General features: G+C 29.6%; 1 pseudogene; it reads left to right on the plus strand.

Annotated features, from left to right (window-relative positions):
* The first annotated feature begins 17,306 nt into the window (after window positions 1–17,306).
* LOC145390272 (dnaJ homolog subfamily A member 4 pseudogene) lies at window positions 17,307–18,434 on the plus strand (annotated as a pseudogene).
* Window positions 18,435–20,320: the final 1,886 nt, after the last annotated feature.

A 20,320-nucleotide genomic window follows, 5' to 3' on the forward strand; every position in this document is an offset into this window, starting at 1 on the left:
AAGCCGTTTGCGTATACTCTTGAATTGTTCGTTCATACAATTCATTTATTTTTTGGATTAAACTGGATTTATTCTCTTCAAATTTTTCAAATAATTTTAGATAATCTATTAAAATATCCTTTGGTAGATTATACGGTTCCGATATGGATAAAATAATTCTTTCTAATTCGTTCATAAACATATCTATATCAACAATAATTCTATTGAAATCTTCTAAGAAAGATTCAGAAGAGCAATTTATATTTTTTATTTTATTAATGTGATTATCAATATTTTCCAGTTGATCATCCAGTAATCTTGTATCAAAATAATCTGAGGTATCTATCTGGTTTCCTTGGTCACCATCCTCCTCTTCCTCCTTCTTTTCCTCTTCCTCCCCCTCCTTTTTAGATATATTATCCAATAAATTACGACTATTGTGATTAGTATAACAAAATAAACTTCTTAATTCAATTAACGAAGATCCGGTTGAAAATTCAACATTTTCCACATTAAACTGAAAGAGATTTAAAGGAGAGTCGATGCTTTGCTTTGGCTCTCTACTGTAATGTTCTGAGGCGAGGAGGGAAGATAGAAAAAGGGGGGATTTATTGGTCGACCTCGAGGATATATCATCCCTATATATTATATCATTTACGAAATTATTTAAATTCTCAATTAACCTTTCGGAATATTTTGGGGAAACGTTTACGCTAAAGGTAGTACCATCTAACCCATATTGCATAGCTCTTTGGATGGTGTTTTCCATAAGAATTTCTTTCAATAATTTGAGACTTTCATGTTGTTGAAAATGGTTTAATAAATTTTGGTAACATTTATCAAGATTCTGCTTAATATACTCGGTATAACTAATGACATCCTTTAAGGACCCTTCCAAATGAGAGAAATTCTGATCTTTTAATTTGTTCCACCATTCCTCCCAAGCACCTCCAACGTTGTTTTGTTTCCATATAAATTCTAATATTCCAGGATTCTCAGTATAGAAATGTTCATATTTTTTAATTTTTGATAGTCTATTTGAGAGGTAGTTCTCAAAAAACTTCAATGTCTGTAATCCTATGTAATTTACCCTAATAATACATAAATAGTTTATTAAATTATTTTTATTAATTACTTCTGAAATGGTTTGAAAAATATTAGTACTCCTGGTGGATTCCTCATATATTTTTTTTAAAATTTTATCATATTCTATCTTCTCTTTTAATGGATCAGCTGCTCTTATATCATTTAATTCTTTTAAATCTATAATAATATTATATTGAACACATTCTAAGATGAAAGAACAAGGTGAAATAATATTACTAATAATAGGATGTTCAGGATTAAATAAAGGTAATAATCTCTCAGCCATTAAATTTTGATGATTTTGTAAAAACATTTCTACCTTTTCATTTACTCCCTGGTAGGGATTATTTAACATATGGTTATCAGGAAGTGAGTGTTCACTAGATAAGTCCATAGCTCCACTAAAGGGAATAGAGGGAAGTTCCTTACTGGAATTCATTACTCTTCTTTTGATATTGTTAATGATTTCGTTCTCTTCATAATCAATCATAGGAGGAGATGAAAGCACTTTACCCTTATTTAAAACCAAACTGGTTAACTCAGTATCTGAACCACAAAAATATTTAACGGCGCTGATTTTATCTTGTTCTGTAAACTTCCTCCCTTCATAGTTCAAAGTCTTAGCAAGCAAGAGGCAAGAGATTATTCCACTTGTATTTTTCACAGTATTTACAAATGCAGTTGGTGAAACCATATCACATATGCTTTCGGTAAACTTTAAACGCGCTTTAAGTAGAGTGTCAAATGATGGTACCCTTCGACCTTCACCATGTTCAATTTCTTCTTGAATTTCTTTCAAAATTTCAAATAACCTTTCTTTTCTTTGAAGAAGATTTTCCATCCTTTTTTTCATATTCTGAGTGTATGATATGTTATAATTAAGGGCTAATATAAGTAAAAAATCTAAATAAGAAACAGGATCTTGATCATAACAAAATTTATAATCAATAATATCACTATAAAAAGGAATAGGGTTACCCTTACCCCATTTCACTCGATCAGGAGAGACGATATTCAGAATTTTTTCGCCATCACTTTTACAAACAATAGATAGATTGATTAAATTATCTAAACTTGGTTCTTTTATATTTCTTCTACTATTATTTATCCCATTGTATAAATGATCAAAAAGTATATTATATGATTCTATATTTGTTTTAATCTTTTCATTTTCAACATTGTCATCATTTTCATCACCACTACTACTGCTACTACTGCTGCTGCTACTAATTGGAGCAGAAATAGTATCATAAACCTGATATTCACTCCCCTGAAGAAATCGTCTTAAAAATTTATCGGGATTTATTTGAGAGGGGATTATAAGGTTATCACCGGCGGGATGAACAGCAAGTTGATTTCTCTCTCTATTAACGATATCAGTTATCGTATCCATCTTTGATATGAATTTTCTATATTTTTTTTCCCAAAATGACTTTGGACCTCCATTAAATAAAAGTCTGCCTCTTATGAGATTTGGAATCTGGATAAGGTTTTTCCCTAGTATAGAAATAATCGTATCTTCACTATGGAAGGGAGAAATTAGGTAAGTGTTCATACATATTTTGTCTCCTAGTAAGGCCAAAAATTTTTCTATTAGGACATTACATCTCGGATCAATATTGGATGCTTTAATTTGTAAAAAAATTTCAGAGTATAAAGACAAGGCCAATCTTTAAAATTATTCACCTCATAATCGAGGGATCTCCTAAGATATCTCATATAATCTTTATAATTTTTACCCATTATTAAATTATGACTCGCTAAATGAGTTTCAACTAAATCTATTCTATTAATCAGATCAGAAAGATATTCTTCTGTAATTGCTCTTGTGGATATTTTTTCTTATCTCTGGGAAAAAAAGATAAATGATTCTTCAATCTCTTTCGCTTAATAAAAGTGCTATTCTCATCTTCATATTCATCATAATCGTAATCATCAATCATAAAATTAGGGATTTTTCCTATATTTGTAATCAATTGTCTTGCCAATTCTCTCTTTCCAACATTATCATCATTTTTAAACACTAAAATGGCCATTTCATAACCTAAAGAACATAAATCATGAAGAAGGTTTTGCATGCGTTCTAATTGATTTTTCGTATTATTAAATATTTTTTCAATCATTAGGTCAATAAGATTTTGATCTTTCTTTCCAGAAAATGTAAAACAGTTATCCAACTTCGTTTTCCTAAAATTCCAAGGTGTTAACTTCTCTACCTTTTCCATATCAATATTTAAATGGGTTGATTCATGAATATAAGTATAGGCATACTTTTGAATATAACCAAGAATCTTAGTCGGATACTCAGTGTCCTTTTTATTAATCAATTGATTCCTAACTGATAATCCCTCAAATAAATTTATATAACGAGAAGGATCATTTGTAAAGTTTTGAATGAACGATTTTTCCATAAGTAAAGTATTACCAGAAAAGTTTGGGATATTTTGCATCTCGTTCATCCTTTTAGCTTTCAAAAGAGATCCCATGAGGCATTGATTCTTAGGACTAAAAACAGATAATATAGACAATTCGCTAGGTATGAAATCGACCTCTCTACTACCGGGAATAACTCCAAACTCTTATATAATATAACATCTTGAATCGATGTTATATTATATAAATCTAAATCTTCAGTAGAATATCTGGAAAGATCTAAGGGAGTTATATCTAAATATTTTCCAAAACTCATTAATGTCAACGGTAATGTGAATACTAGTCGAGACCCAACTATTAATTGTTTTGTAAATTCCGATACTATTACAATCATAGTGTCTAGAATTTTTTTAATATTTTCTCTTTCTTCTAATTTGATGCTAAATAAACGTTGATTGGATTGAGTGATAGTAGTACTTGCCTGAATAAATTTATAGGCTATGGAAGCCATAATTTTTGAATAGTTACCTAGAAATCTAGAACATTTTAGCTCTTCGTCAAAGATGATATCATCTCTCCATGGAGAATCATTTAATTTTTCTATAAGATTATTATAATTATAAACATTTATCAAATCTTCATCCAAAATAGCGTTTTGGATGTCAGAATACTCACGCCGGTCTAAAATCCTTTTCAAAAAATTACTAATGATAATAGTATTAGTATCAACATCATTTAAAAATTTTTCCATAGTAGAAAATTCAGATTCTAATGTTTCTATAGACCGGTCACTCAAATTTAATTCTTCTCTCAAAAATATCATAGCGTTGGTACCACCGTGTCTAAATGTACTCAATAAGTATAATATATATTTCATTATAATCTTTTTTACATTAATATTTTGTTCTTTAAGTATATCTTTCAGAAAGATTCTTTTCTTGTCCAGATTTAGAATCCGGCACAAGACATTTTTCCCCGCTGCCAATTTAACCATAAATATTAATTCACGTGGCATCCAATAATTACAGTTATGAGTATATACCAATCTATATGGATATAATTTTGATTTTTGTTTCTTCTTCTTAAGTCTCGTATATGTATTAATGGGGCTGGCTATATAAGTATAGAAATACTCAATATCATGAAATAAATTTTCATCATCATCATCATTAAAATTATCGTCATCAAAATCATGAATACAATAACTTTTATTTAAATAATCTGTTATTATTGATGAAACTAAAACATTATTATCAACTAAACCAGAAGTTTTACTCAATAAAATTGCTTCAATTTTCTCTAGGGAATCTTGATCATTGTCTGCTCTTACAGAGTTTATTATTTTCTTAAAGTTAATTAATTGTTGAGAAGTATCGTTTGATAACAATATAGTGTTTTCCTTTAATTTTCGTTTGAAGTATATATCATCAAACCTTTCTGGTAAATAATAGTAAGGTGATCCTTGATTATTTTTATCTAATGTCATCTGTTTATCTTCATTTTTATAAATCAGTTTTAACATGGGTAAATAGTAGGTGTTTAGAAATATCGACAATTCGTGATTTGTAGATTCTGAGGCTCTCATGACAGTTTTCAGAAATCGTTTTACAATCGTGATATTATTATCTTCTGGTTCTATTTCTACTTGTATTCTATCCTTTATATTATCATTAGCGGTTGATGGGGATAATTTATAATTTATTAAATCTATAAAAGAATTTACATAAGTTGCCATAATTAAAAAAATTAAGAACGACATGTATTTCTTTTCTTTTTTCGCCTCCAAAGCTTGATACTCAATATTATAAAGTAAAATATTTAAACTTTTTTTAGTAACTGACCATTCCCTTTTTATATTTTTTATTCTTTTTTCTTCTAATTTATCTGGTAAAGGAATAATTTTTTTATTTTGCACTAATCTACACAAGTATAATTCTAATGCTCCAAATAAATTTTGTATATGTTGAACCAAATTTTTACTTATAATTAATGATTCTATTTCACTGAAGTCAATCAGCGAATATATACCATCCTCTTCTTCATCTTCATCCACAACTACCACAGTCTCAAACTGAGGTGGTGGCTCCTGAGGAGGTGGTTGTTGACCAAAAAGGAAATTTCTAACATTCCCCATAAAACCAGCCTCAGGAGCGGGAGCTTGGGGTCGCTCTCGTTGTTCATATTTAAATTGTAATGAAGAGGAAAATGGTTTGATTATGTAATTCTCTTTTGAAAGGGATAAAATTACCTCTGTGGCTTTAGGCACATCTTCTGCTAAAGAAATAAATTTTTCTTTAACCTTTTGCATTTTACTTATAAATTATTTATTTAGAAAATTAAAAATATCTATAATCTATATTTAAGAAATATGTTTAATTCATCTCTTTTTTTATTCATTATATGTATAATGTTAATTATTATAGTGTATATTAAAGCACTTGGAGATAATTATTCCAAGATAGCCGTAGTAGATTTTTCTAGATCGGTTGTATACATTGACCCAAAGCTTTTCTCATATCTTCTTGATTTTAAGAAAACTGATGTAGTTCGTCTCAGTAAAATAAATATCGCTCCTGGAAATTTTTTATTTAGTGCATTTGGAAGATGTTTTGGAAATGGTGAAATGCGTACTAGAATACCCTACCAACTAACCCTTTAGCGGCCACGGCAAGGGTTGGAATTATATATGGCTATATAGTCATACGACTACACGGCTAGAAAGAGTTTTTGAGCAATATTGGCTGCCGCATTACAAAGGCTCGGACAAAAAGTAGCTGGTGCTGGGATGGAGCTGGAAGTTTGGAGAATGTTTCTGTGCTGGGGGACTTTGTCGTTGTAGGTAGTATCACTCTTAGCAGAGCAACGACGTAGACCCCGAGAGTACACCACCTCCTTCTTCTTCCCCTCTTCTTGTTAAATCCTACGATATTCAGAGGTCCCTTGTATCGACGTGTTCCATAGGAATGAGAGAAATATGAATAAGAATGATACACCAGACTTCCCAGATCCAGAAAAAAACATTTGAATAAAATATTTTCAATAATAACCTACACTTGATTATAAATCATATAAACCAAACACGGTTTTCTCTTGGAACTTTAGGGTACCAAGAAAAATCTTCAATTTGTATTTTCTTTTAAATTCTGGAATATTTAAGAAAGTTAGACTAAAAACTATTTTTTGATATATTATTTTACAAAAATATATTATTCTCTCGAACATATGTATTATTACCCTTTAATTACCAACTAGTCAGGAATGAGAAAAATATGAATAAGAATGATACACCAGACTTCCCAGATCCAGAAAATTTTTTTGAATAAAATATAAAGGTTGATTAAAAGTCATATTTTGTTTTTTAATTTATTTATATTTTTTTTACCATAAAGTTTCCAACTTATTATCATCTACACCATCCACAGTCTTTACCACAGCAGCACAGAGAACCTTATGCACCTCTTCAATGCTTCTGCTGGCGTCTATAACCTGTTGGAGAAATAACAGTGTTATATATGACAATACGACTACACGGCTAGAAAGAGTTTTTGAGCAATATTGGCTGCCGCATTACAAAGGCTCGGACAAAAAGTAGCTGGTGCTGGGATGGAGCTGGAAGTTTGGAGAATGTTTCTGTGCTGGGGGACTTTGTCGTTGTAGGTAGTATCACTCTTAGCAGAGCAACGACGTAGACCCCGAGAGTACACCACCTCCTTCTTCTTCCCCTCTTCTTGTTAAATCCTACGATATTCAGAGGTCCCTTGTATCGACGTGTTCCATAGGAATGAGAGAAATATGAATAAGAATGATACACCAGACTTCCCAGATCCAGAAAAAAATTTGAATAAAATATTTTCAATAAAAATATATTAATCTCTCGAACATATGTATTATTACCCTTTACTAGACAAGCAATTACCAACTAGTCAGGAATTGATAACAATCCTATATAGCCACTTGCCCGCTAAAGGATTGAAAGGAATTTATGATTCCCAGAAAAGTCTACTGTCTAAAATATAAAATATTCAAAAACCAACTTTATTGATAATAGCCATCTGCCCGCTAAAGGGTTAATAGATATTTTCAAAAATTAAATTTATTAATAATATTTTAATTTTTAAACTTACCACCCAATTATTATCAACTAGTTGTAAATATTTTTCTCTAACTCTGTCTTGGAACTCTTCAACCTCATAACGTTCGGTGCCATAACCATCTCTCTTCTCAGCCTGAGCAGGAGTTAAGTCCAGAAAGAGGACAAGATCAGGTCGTGGTAGTCCGGAATCACTATTTTTACACCATTGTAAATTCATCCCCTGTAAAAAAATATATAGATTTACAAATAAAATTCAACCAAAATATTTGAATCTTAATTTCTTAGACTAGAGTCATCAATCTAGAAATAATATCTGACTATTGCATAAAAAAATAGCTAACCTTTTTAGCGGCAGAGAAGGCGACCCCAGAGAATGCGTAACGATCGATGATAACATTAACCCCCTTCTGGATGTGAGATTGTATTAAAGGCAAGAATTCCCACCTAAAAGAAAAAAATATATATATAAATAAAAGACATTTTTTTTTAGATAAAAATTACTAGCAAAAATTTACCAGTTAACTAACCTATTGGCAGAAAAGAGAAGGTGAACAGCTCTATCGTCGAAGTTATAATATTTGTTCAAGTAGCCGCGGATGATGTCGCCGATACGAGTGCTGCATTCTGTAATCATATACCATAACTCTTTAGTGGGCAACCAACCAGGTTCAGCAAGGGTCCATCTATCTTTTTTTTTTTTCAAACTCACTTACCAGGAAAGTGCAGAAGAATAGAATATCGTCCGGTTTTTGATAAATAATCCACTAACTTCTTGGCCTGTGTACTTTTGCCTGTTCTATCACAACCCTCGACAACAATCAGTGCTCCTCTCTTCTTCCCCTCCATCTTTTCAAATCTTGATACCTGTCCGAGTATTCCCTTTTTATAGCCACAAGATTATTCTGAAAAACACGTTGCTGCCCTTCCTTATATTGCGATATTAATTTTTCTCTATTATTAGGGTTTATAGGATGAAAATAATGAATATAATCTAAAAATCCTAACAACATATATTTTAAATTTTTAAATATTTTGGGTAAAGATATGAAATCTGTTTGGTTGAGACTAGGTATTAACTCCACTTCATTACTTTTCGACCTCAAACGTACATTTTTAATATATTTCTGTATTCCAGATATTTTATCAATTCCAACTAAAATGTAATGTGGATCTTCACCAGAATTATTGGGGTTATTAATCCTAGTTTGCAAAGAATCATAATAGATATTGTCTTTATTAATCTCTTTCATAAGTAAGGGACGAATCGGATAGGCTCTTATTGTCTGACCCATCAAAAGCCCGGTAGATATATTGATGAAGTAATGAGATGCAGAATCAACGGTGACATCAGTCAGAAATGCTATCCAATTTTTTCCCATAGCCGTTTGTTTAATTTTCAACGGATATTCACCGCCATATTGATATTTGAGAATATTTAGACTGTTTGAAAAATATTGGAAATAGGCTTCTTCTAAATCTTGTGTAAACCATGTTATTAAAATATTATCGTTACTACTAGTGTTTCCCTGTAAAAAAATTCATCATTTATCTGATGATATCCTTCACTGGATGGTGTAAATGGCTGTCTCTTTTGAGGTTTATAAACAATAGTGTTATAAAAAGAACATGTGTCTGTCGGAATCCCGTAATGATATAACTTTTTAAGATAATATAAATTATTTTCAAATTCTGAAAAATGTGGTACATATGTATTTTCAATTTCTCGGGGATTAGAAAAAGTAAAAATATGAGTCTTCTCTGTATATATCGAAGCCTTTTTAATTTCCAGACTATTATCCTTGATATAGTCGAGATTGTATCTTCTTATAATTTTATGATCATCATCCATTTTCAACAGGCAAAAATTGAATTCGTTTGTACCATTTTCTGGAAAAGCGCCTGAGAATAATGATTTTGAACAAGTATCAGGATGAATTTCTTTACCGATTATTACCATACCTTTTTGGAGGGAGAGACCAATATAGGGATTCTCAATAAACCATTCCATATGTGGTGGATCAGAAGTCTCACGCCATTTAAAATCGCCCCTTTTCCCAATACCAATTGCATCTCTAGTGAGATATGCAAATACCTTTCCCGAAACCAAAGAAGTGTTCTTTAAATATTCTTCCAAGGTGCAATTAAGGATAAATATTTCGTGGTCTAAATTACAATATACAGCCTTTTGAAGGGAAAATACTTGTCTATATTTATTATCGTATTCAAGTACCCAACCCATTTCCCTCACATCGGGAACCTGTTTATCATCACGTGCTTTAATAAACGCGTATAATTCTGTCGGATTATTGTTATTTTGCAATACCTGAACACCGCCTTCAACGACATCCTTCTCATTAAATAAAAAATCTTGTGTTATTCGCGAAAGAAAATAACCTTTACTTAATATAATTTTTTTGGAGATGGGAGGAATGGGTAGTAAATTAGGGAACTGCCGGAAATATTCTCCTGATACAAATAACTCTGCAGGAATTTCTAAATGGCTAGATGGATATAATGAAGCCTTCATGAGAATACAATCTTTTAAACAAAAAATTGGTTCAAAATTATACACATTTTTCTCGTAGAATACCACATCCTTGAACAGTAGGTCTGTTTTATTATAAATTTCAATAATATATTCAATATTGGGAATAATCATTTGAACATTTTTAAGAGGAATTGGTTTTCTGAAAGTATCAAGTCGAATTTTGAGTTCAAGTTTTAATTCTGAAGTCTCCTTTTCAGTAATATTTATGGTTATATCAATTCCTTCTCTTCGATTCACAGAACCCTCTATGTAAAGATGATCATTTTTCAAAATAATAAATTCAATTGATATCAAACTTGTGTCTTCTTTCCTATTTTTCTTTCCTTGGATTATAATTAAAACAAAAATAATTAATATATAAATAATAAAAATTTGTAAAATCATTATAATAATAATATTTTTTATAAGAATAATAATAATTTATTACTATTTCTTTGGTCTATATGGCAACATTTTACCTACTGGGTTAGTTATATTCTCTACTAGTTTAAAATCTTTCGGTTGTGTAGTCATTCTCTTTGCATGGTAAGTACCAAAATTTGCTTGGCTGAAAAACCTTATTACTTCCATCTCGGTTATTTCATGAAGTGCTTTCACTGCATCTTTTGTCATTCTAAGAGGTCCTTTTCCATACTTTCGAACTAGCTCTCTAATCAATCTTTCCATTGGTTTTTTAGGAATTACTAAATTAGTACTTCTCTGTAGCCTTAATATTTCAGGTAAAACTCTATCGTTTCTTCTCTTCTTATTCTGAGGCCTCTTCCTCGGTACTTTTGGTGGAGGAAACCTTTTTCGTCCCACCCCGTGTTGAAACATAGTAAGTCGATCAGAAATTGCAGAATCTGTCTTTAAAGTCTTCATGTTTATTCCATAAAAACGGAAATAATTTTTATTTACTCTTATTTAGTTATACCTACTTATATCTGATTAATTTTTTCTCTTCTTCAACCTTTGGATTAACTGCGTTTTGAGGATAATTTACAAAAAAATATCCAAAAATGTTATTTTTTTTAAAATTTGATATTATATATATAGGGTATTGTTTTTCTGATTTTCATAAAAATGAATGAAGACGTTTTATTACAAGAATTACTGAATGATTTACCATCTCCTTTAATGAATCCCGAATTCTATCCTATTATACCTCCTACTACTGAGATTATTACTCTAGGAACAACAATAACTACTACTACAACAACAACCACCACTACTACTACTACAACTACTACTGATAATAATAAGAAATTAGAAAATGATTTTAAAGAAGTAGAATCTGAAGAATTTATTAAGAAATTGAATGGAATTGTAATTGATAAAACAAAAACTTTAGAATTATTAGAAAATACTATAACATTACTGAATGAATTTTTAGTAACATCTAATGCACATTTTGGGTTAGAAAATCTCAGAACCTTAAATGTTGCTGCTCCTATTTTAAATAAAATAAATCCATGGAATAAAACCGTTTTAAAAACCGACTCTAGCTATATTGTTAAAGAATTTAAAGATCATATAATGAAACAAGAAAAAGAAAAGGAAGAGAAGGGAAGTAAACGATCAGAGAGGAAAAAACGGAAAATATTTCCTATATAGTTAATGAAATTGAAAAAATAAAATCAAGCTTTACGGGAGAATTAAATAAAACTCTTGATATATTTATAAGTGAATGTTTAAATTCTGGGGTGTGTGTTGATTTCATTAATACTATGGGTAACAACTTAGCAAGGGGAATGTTTCATTGTGTTCAAACTAGTCTACAGATGAACAAATCCCATGATTTTAAGGTAAAAATGATTAAAAAATTCAAATATAATATTGATGAATCAAATATTGTCCCATTATTTACATGTATTATCAGTTGGGAATGTATTATTCGTAGCCATAGTATTCAATTGGCAAAAATATTAGGTTTAGATGACGATAATGTTGTCATTCTTGAAAACGGTGGATTGACAATGAGAGATGTGTTTGATTTACTATCATTTATTATAGAGAAATGTTATCATAATTTACATAACAGAAATAATATAGATAGTATTATAATTAAGGATAAAAGTAGTACTGAAGATGAGGAAGAGGAGAAAATAAAATCAGGAGGTAAAAGGAAGAAAGTATTCAAATATCCTACCAGTAAAAAATATGCAAAACAGATTAATGAGAAAGAAATAAAACAGTTTATTAAGAAAATTAAAACAGTTACAAGGGAAATTTCTGAAAATACAAAGAACAAATGTAATATAAGAAGTTTTGTTGATACACTTCTCAAAACATCTAATAATATTAATTTTAACATAAATGATTTTGTAGACAAAAATAAAGAAACATTCGCTATATCAAATAGTGTCTCTCGTAAACTATTTTCTTGTGTTAATTTGTTAATGAAAATAGATCAGTCTAATAAGAATAAAAATAAATCATATTTTTCTTCTCTTGAAAATATGGTAAATTATTCTGTATCTAATAAAGATATCATTTCACTTTTTACTATATTACATAGTTGGGATTATATTACTAGAGAGTACGCTAGTGCTGTTCTATCTTTATTGTTTAATGATAAGGACATTTTTATGATAAAATCTCTAAGAGAAGTCGGATTCACAGTTGAGAATATTTTGCATATGTTTACCTTCCTTCTTGAACTTACTACAAGAAATTTCGAAAATAAAATTTAAAAATGTCAAATCCATTTGATGAAAAACGTTTCCTCTCTTTTGAAACAGAGTCCAGTTTACAAGACCAGTTTCCTCAATGGATAGAAACATTGCCGTGTCACTGTAATAAGAAAGAAATATTAAAATTATTTAACTCCTTTTTACAAAAGAAAAAAAAAAAAGATACTATCTTTCATGATTCAATTAAAAATTTCCTAGAAAATGTTGCTATTAGAGACTTTTTTAAGAATAAAAAAAATCTCCTTACTCTAATTGAAAATGGTTTGAATAATAAATTTTCTTATTGTTGTGAATTTTTCAAATGTAATGCGGAAGAAGGTTCCGAATATGACCTCTCAGAATTCGATCATCTAAATTATAGTATTATAGGAATTTGTATGAACTGTAAATACAGAATTATATGTTTTAAATGTGGTATTTGTAACAAATGCAACGAAAAACCATTAGCTCTATATAAATTTATAGATAATATGGTCATAAATCAAGAATTAAGTGGACGGTTTCTTTATATTAAATTATTATTAACAAATTCAATTTCAACAGATATTTTTAAATCTTTGAAAATTCTTGATGTAAGTGAAAATTATTTTCAGTATGAAGTTCAAGTTGTATTGAGAGGATTTGATGAAAATAATATTCGCTTTCACCATGGTCTAAATAATTTAGCTTGGGGAGGAAGTGGATCTATTTATCATTTAAGAGATAATATAGAACACCCTTGTTTTTGTAATGAATTAATTTATCTTTTTTCGATTAATAATAATCAAAATAACATACAAACATTGAAAAGCTTACATATAATAGGAAATTATATTATACTTTCAATTGATTATAAAATTATTTTGATTAATAAATTACTAACAGTTGAAATTGATAAGTCTCCTGAAAGTAAAAATGAGCCTGAAAATAAAAAAATAAAAAGGGAGAAAACTTTTTCGGATATACTTTCAATGATAGCGGTCAATGAGAGGGATAAGTCCTACAAACATATTAGAAAATTTAAACATATTAAAAATTCTTTTGAAATTGACTATTTTAATTTTGGTAATATGGAAAAATTTGGATATAAAGAAAAAATCATTTCGTTGTTAATATTACTAATCAATTTTTTTATTATGCAGAAAGGTTTCATTATATATTTCTACTACCTCCAATCATAATTAATTACCATAAAAATGAAGTATTATTTTTAACTAATATTCAAAACAAATATAATGTATTTATTTCAAGAGAAGATAGTAAACATTTAAATAGTCTCATATTATCCCATAATATATTAGATACATTTATTAATTTGAAATATGACAATAGAAGAGATGAAGAGGTATTAAGAAAAGATAATCTAAATTACATTACTAATTTAATTTCTTCAATATGTGAAAAATAATGATAATTAACCGCCAACCAGATAGATAGGTCAGCAAAGTTTGAATTGGTCTGGTCATATGACTATATTCTTCAATCATAAGATAGGAAGATGAAATAATTTCATTAGATATATTTTTATTCTTCTAAGTATATTGTTTGAGCATAAAATGTATATATATCATTATTCATAAGTAATGACAAATTATTTGTTTTGATAATCCTGTAAATAAAATTATGATAACTATTGTTATATTTCTCTTTAAATGTCCCACATATAAATGATTTAATTTTTATTTTATTTTTAGGGTTTGTGATTAATAACTGAATATTTTGTCTAAAATCAAGATCATAAGTATTTCGATAAGGATATTTTTGAATACTCCATCTCCAATAAGGATGGTTAATTTTTATATAAAACCCATGATCTGTTCTACCGATTATATTATATTTCAATTTCTTTTTTCTTTTGAATAATTCTATCTGTTCATTGGAGCAAAAAATAATCTTCCTACTAATTAAAAATTCACATATTTTCCTATCTACATCTTCTTTAATATAATGGCAGTGTAAACAATGATTAATACTTCTATGAATTTCACTACAAGTTATACAAAAAATAGATTTTTTCTCATATACTCTATCTCTCCAGTCTGTATATATTTCCAATGCCTCAGGATATATATTTTTTTTTTATTTCATCATTCCTAAAGTCATAACATAATAATTTAGAAAATGCATCATATATATTTTCTGTTAATATTAATGTTTTGACTACATCTATAAATATATTTACATGACGAGTAACAAAAATACTCATATGCATGATAATTGTTGAGTGATTTACTGAGTGATCAATAGAAGCACATCTAATTATAGTATATAATGAGAGATCATTATATGATATTTTACATAAGAGATTATTCTTTTCTTCGTTTAATATACCATTGTTAATATTGTTGAAAATTATATCTATATTATCGTTATCTAATATATATATATTTTTCTCAAAATTAAACCCCTCAATATCAGGACATAATAAAAATTCACAGTGTTTTCCAAATTTAGAAAATAGGAGACCTCTTTCTGATCGTGTCCATAGCTTATGTTTGAACCCAACTTGTATTGAAAACATTTTTTTTTATTTATTGTTATTACCATTGGGCCATAATCTATGTTTCCAAATTTTAATTAATATCAGTCCAAATATAAATACAGTTATAAAAGATAGACACGTATTAGTTAGGGGATCACCAGTATTCATATTTTTTAAAATATTATTTATACTATTTAGAAGTGTTAATGTCTGATCCTCAGTTAATAGTTTTGGTCCATGGGATGTATCACTGGAAAGTACCGAAGGTTTGTTCTCATTTTCAGCAACAATGGTATTACTTATACAACCCAACAGAAGTATAATTATACTAGTCATTATGATTTAAAAACTAAAGATATATCCTCTTCCGTTGCAATTTTTTTCTCTACATTATTTATTTTATTTTTTATATTTATTAATTCCTCTACATAAATATTATTTAACTGTATAATATTCCCTTCATTTTTTTCTTTATTTGATGACAACCACGGATATTTTTTATATCGTCCTTTTGAAATATGAAAAGAATCTGCTATTTCTTTTCCTTTTCTTAGCCCATCGATAATTGTATTTGGTTGACTATAAACACGTAATATATCCCTTTGTAAAATATAAGAAAAGAAATCGGTACATTCCATCTGTTGATAATCGTTTCCAAATGCTTCTTCTAGCGATATACGAATTATGATTACCCCTTCAGTATTAGAAAAATTTCTCTTTTGGATATGAAAACTTGGAGCACAATCATCTACCCAAGATTTTTCTATAAATCTATTTACAAGAGTATCATTTACCCCTGGGCATTTTGCTTGTCTTCTTTCCTGACTTATATTTCTTGGATAGTTATATATTACACCATTTTCTACAACACCTTTCATGTCATATGGATACACTTCAATACAACCATTCAAATGATCCTTCTTAGTTATTATTATCCCTTTAATATTTGACGGGAGGATAGAATCAAATGTATTCAATTTTTCTTGATAATCTTTTAATAAAGAATTTTGAAACATTTTAATGATTAGGTTAAAGGAAAGATAAATTTTTATTGATTTAACCCTTCAGTGGGCTATCAACCGCCAACTAGATAGACCAGCAAGGGTTGAAACTATTCTTCATCTCAGAGTTAATAACTCTTTGGCAGAGTAACGAAAGAGACCTTAATAGCACAGATACACCTTCTTCTTCTTCTTTACCTCTTGTAGCAACCTAAACTTAATTGCAGCCTGAGTCATGCATTATCCTGGTTAGTAGTGGGATATAAACTGTTTAAAAAAAATAATAATAAATGGGGAGAACAAGACCTAGAAATTTCTAGACAAATGAGACAGACCAAATTCCTTCCCTCCTCAATTGTCAGCCAGGCTAGGCTATGAGGTCGAATCCTCTTCCTCTTCAGATTCATCATTATTATCATCATCATCATCATCTTCTTCTTCTTCTAGTTCTTCTTCTTCTTTTAGTTCTTCTTCATCTTCTTCCGTATTATTAGTTTCATCATTTAGAATTTTATAAGTTGTTAGTTCATCTTCAGATAATATTTCTTTTATATACTTAATATCATTTCTTATATTATTTAAAATTTTAGAAATATGGTTTTTTTCATGAAAAATTTTAATAATTTTTCCTTTTTGGTTAGACATTTTTAAATTTCACTTTATTATTCATAATGAATATCTTTTTATAGTTAAAAAAGAATAGAGAATGCATTTTTTCATATTTTTACTTTCACACTCAAAAAATTTGAACTTGAATCCGTTTACAATGACAACAAATGAAGACAATTTCTATATAACTTCAACAGATAAAGAAGAAGATTTTAACGAAAAGATAGATTTTTATGTAAATAATATAAAAGAACATAATTTAAAACAACAAGAACAGATTCAGAAAATATATAATTTGACTCATAAAATAACAACCCATTCTACTAAAGTTTATGAATGGTTAATTCAAACTAATCTAAATTATCACCAATTTGCTACACAACCTAAAAAGGAAAAAAAAAAATAGAATTATATTTATATAAGCATTTAGAAAAATTGATATATATATATATAAGCATCAAGCCATCAATCATAAAGAGCTAAGATGGTTAAGGAGCTTGGTTTCTATGATATACTAGGAGTGAAACCCAGCGTTACCTCAGATGAGCTAAAAAAGGCTTATCATAAACTGGCTCTGAAATATCATCCTGATAAGAATCCCAATGAAGGAGATAAGTTCAAATTAATTTCACAAGCATATGAGGTATTAAGTAATCCAGAGAAGCGAAGGGTTTATGATCAAGGTGGAGAACAATCACTGAAAGGGGGTGAATCTGAGAACTTTAGATCACCTATGGATATCTTTAATTTTTTCTTTGAAAATGTGAAGAAAACATCAACATACACAAGAGATGTGAAGAAAACATCGATTTACACGATTTCAACATCCCTAGAAGAATTATATAATGGAACCATTAAAAAAATATCCCTAGAGAGGGACATTATATGTTATAACTGTAAAGGCCAGGGAGGAAAGAAACCTCCAGAGAAATGTCTTTTATGTGGAGGTAGTGGTTTTCAAATTAGGATTCAACAGCTGAGACCTGGAATTTTATCACAAATACAAACTTTATGCGGACATTGTCGAGGTCAGAGAGAAGTGATTGATCTTAAGGATAAATGTAAAAGATGCCAAGGAAAGAAGGTTATTAGAGAGAGTAAAAATATAGAGGTACATATAAATAAAGGGATGAAAGCCGGACAGAAGATAATTTTTACAGGGGAAGGAGATCAAGAACCTGGTCGTGAGCCCGGTGATGTTCTTTTTATAATAAAAGAGGAAGCCCATCCTATATTTAAACGTATAAAAGATGATCTTCTTATGAAATGTAATTTATACCTCACAGAAGCTCTTTGTGGTTTTCAAAAGCCCATAAAAACCTTAGATAATAGAACCATAATTATTAAAAACAATCCTGGTACGATTATAAAAAATGGCCAAATGAAACGTATTATAGGTGAGGGTATGCCAAAATACAAGAAGTCAGAGAAAGGTAGTCTATGTATTCATTTTTCTATTGTTTTTCCATCGCATTTCTCTATTGAGCAATTAAGGAAAATAGAATCTGTTTTACCACCGAGAAAAGAGGTAAAAATACCTAAAAATAGTGAAGAGAAAATATTAACTGAATTACACCACTCTCAAGACTATGAACAAATGGAAGTTGATTGAAGCTTGGAGCAGTGACAATCACCCTTTAGCAGAGCAATGCCCCCTCTTCTTCATCCTCTAGCAATTTTATTTTTCATTTTTGTATATATATTATTTCGATGTTCTGGGATAAAAATAGAAGAAAGCTTCATTTCTGAACTAGCAATTCGTCTATGGAACCTTTCTCTATCTCTTGCACATTGCTCCCATTGACCAACTCTAGCTTTTCTATAAGCATAGTCCCATTTTATCATATAATACACTTTTATATCGCCAAATCGAACCCGCTTTTCCATCATTTATTTTTTTATTTAATTATATAATCATATTTATAATAAAATTTAACCAAAACACCTCTTTAAAAATTTTTTTCCGTTCTTCCCATACAAATAAAGAAAAGGTGGTAACCCCTTTGGTATGATATAAAAGCTTCTCGAACTCCTTTGTGTTTGAAGGTGAGATATTAACTATATTTTTAAAAAAAATATTAAAGATAATGAATATATATGTAAAGTTTGTGTTGTGTGTGTGGGTGATAAGTATATTTACAGTTCTTCTGAGAAGGAAACTATCTGAATATATGTCCTGTTTTTTTTAATTGAATTTTAAATAAAATATTCACCCAAAAGAACTTTAATTCCATCCTGCTGATATGTCCAAAAGGGATTTATGAAAAAAAATACATCATATCTAAAAATCAACTTTATTGAAAATATATAACCTACGACTATACTTTTTTGTTTTACAATAATATTTCAACCAAAACACCTCTTTCATTTGAACCTTGTTGTTCTTGTTACTTTAACTGCTGGTGCTGGAAGTTTGCAGAATGTTTCTGTGCTGGCAGACTTACGGTTTTTCTCCTGTATGAATCAATACATGTCTTATTAGATTTCCTTTTGTCGAGAAAGCCTTCTCACAGTATTCACAGGCAAACGGTTTTTCTCCTGTATGAGTACGCATATGAATTGTCAGGTTTGACTTATCCGAGCAATTCTTCTTACAGTATTCACATGTAAATGGGCTTCCCCCTGTATGCGTGTATATGTGTCTCATTAGATTTCTCTTTTTCGAGAAAGCCTTCTCACAGTATTCACAGGCAAACGTTTTTTCTCCTGTATGAGTACGCATATGAATTGTCAGGTTTGACTTATCCGAGAAATTCTTCTTACAGTATTCACATGTAAATGGCTTTTCCCCCGTATGAGTGCGTACATGAATTTTTAGGCTCGATTCATGTGAGAAACTCTTCTCACAGTATTGACAGACAAACGGCTTTTCTCCTGTATGAATGCGTATGTGTCTTATTAGATTTCCTTTTATCGAGAAAGTCTTCTCACAGTATTCACAGGCAAACGGTTTTTCTCCTGTATGAGTCCATATATGTTTTATTAGATATCTTTTTGCCGAGAAAGCCTTCTCACAATATTCACAGGCAAACGGTTTTTCTCCTGTATGAGTACGCATATGAATTGTCAGGTTTGACTTCTCCGAGAAATTCTTCTTACAGTATTCACATGTAAATGGGCTTTCCCCTATATGAGTGTGTATGTGTCTTATTAGATTTCTCTTTATCGAGAAAGCCTTCTCACAATATTCACAGACAAATGGCTTTTCCCCTGTATGAGTGCGAATGTGTCTTTTTAGGCTCGCTTTTATCGAGAAAGTCTTCTTACAGTATTCACATGTAAATGGCTTTTCCCCCGTATGAGTGCGTACATGAATTCTTTGGGTCCATTCATTTGAGAAACTCTTCTCACAGTATTGACAGGCAAACGGTTTTTCTCCTGTATGAGTCCATATATGAATTTTTAGGCTCGATTTATGTGAGAAACTCTTCTCACAGTGTTGACAGACAAACGGCTTTTCTCCTGTATGAGTGCGTATGTGTCTTATTAGATTTCTTT

This window comes from Coenobita brevimanus, unplaced genomic scaffold (assembly GCF_032717465.1).
Source record: "Coenobita brevimanus isolate Jiangsu-jjx unplaced genomic scaffold, ASM3271746v2 jjx.HiC_scaffold_469, whole genome shotgun sequence".
Lineage (NCBI taxonomy): Eukaryota > Metazoa > Arthropoda > Malacostraca > Decapoda > Coenobitidae > Coenobita > Coenobita brevimanus.